This window comes from Propithecus coquereli, unplaced genomic scaffold, assembly GCF_000956105.1.
Source record: "Propithecus coquereli isolate 6110/MARCELLA unplaced genomic scaffold, Pcoq_1.0 Scaffold228, whole genome shotgun sequence".
Taxonomy (NCBI): Eukaryota; Metazoa; Chordata; class Mammalia; order Primates; family Indriidae; genus Propithecus; species Propithecus coquereli.
In genome coordinates this window covers 3,482,647-3,484,143 of record NW_012147819.1, presented here as the reverse complement: position 1 = coordinate 3,484,143, position 1,497 = coordinate 3,482,647, and the positions used below count along the sequence as shown (strand labels likewise).

Genomic DNA, 1,497 nt, shown 5'->3' with positions numbered 1-1,497 from the left:
TGAAACTGCTTTTCTATATGATACCTCCTCTAAAGGTACAAAAATGTGGAATTAGCTAATTGTAGATATGGTATCCCATGACCTAATGACATAAACACTCCAGAAAATAAAATGGAATATGTGATTTCTTCTATCAACAAATGTTAAATGAAATTAACCTTGTTATAGGGAAGTGTTTAACAAGGGTTGTAAAATCTAATTACACTTCACAATATGTAAACATGACTGAATAAGATGTTATTGAATTACTTTGTTAGCTAAAGATAGGTACTTATATACATTATCATTAATCTAAAAATTATTACCTTGGTGAACACAGAAAAAGTATGCTGTCTGCTTCAGGTAGGTAGATCATCTGACCCTTGAGACGTAAGCAGCTGATCTCAGTACCAGTCAGTTCATCCTCACATTCTAACTTCTCTACATCCAACAACCCTTCCTTGAAAAGACAAGACATAACCGTTACCTAGTGCCTTTATTGCTACCTAACAATTCATCAACTTAATGCAAAGGACACACATACCTCATTTCCCACCAAGCCCTAAGGGAGAATAAGTACATCAATCAGAACAGCAGAGGGCGCTTCACCAGAGCTTTGCCAGGTAATAAGCCTTGTGGCTACCTTACACCATAGAAAAGTGACTGCCTCCTTTGAATTTAGAAAGATAGTAGCTGTGATACTGTTAACATATTTATTTCAGGCTTCCGTGAATCTTGTTTTTCCCCTGATTTTCCAGTATGGCTATAACATATATTACCAGACTCTATCAAAGAATAAACCAAGCCTCCCCATTCCACAACCTTATATTCACAGAGCAACTGGAAGTAGTCAGTTCCAAACATATAAACTATGTGTAGGTCAGGCCTTGGGCGAGATGAAGGAAAGATGAAATGTGTACTCTAGGAAAATGATTTTTACTGTATCTATCCCAAGCATAGGAACTATGAGAACTGGGCACTATTTAAATTATCAACTGTGTATTTTATAACTTTTATTTTCCCCCCAAAATGCCACCAACAATAATAGATCATTTAAGGTAGAATAAATCAATGGCTTTGGATGAAGTTAAAAAATATTTATTAGTTCTGATTTCTAAAATAAGGCACTGCAGCTGCATAGGGAAAAAGGATGTTGGTTTTATTCTGTGAAAATGGGCTGTCTCAGCAAGACATTCTAAAATTTACTTCCCTTCAGTTTTCACAGAAGCTAAGAGAGTTCCACTGCTCCTCAGGCAAACCAAAAATCAATAACGTTGCCTTTCAATAGGTCTTCCTTTGAAGTTTGTTTTTTATCTCTCTATACCTTCTTCATCTTGGGGAATGTGACCATTTTACCTCCTGAGTACTTCTAATTTGTGACACACCTTACTTACATTTAATGAAATGATATCTTGATTACCTTGCTTCTCAATACAAAAACTGTATTGATGTGTGAAAGGATCCCATGGAAACTGATATCAATATGTGGACGAACCAGAGAGAAGACAGAAAGAAGGT

The 1,497-nt window shown here is 35.9% G+C and overlaps 1 protein-coding gene across 1 annotated transcript in view; it reads right to left on the bottom strand.

Moving 5' to 3' along the window:
* The window catches only part of GUCY1B3 (guanylate cyclase 1, soluble, beta 3), a 31,851-nt gene that overhangs the window by 11,154 nt on the left and 19,200 nt on the right, over positions 1 to 1,497 (bottom strand). The window lies entirely within an intron of this gene.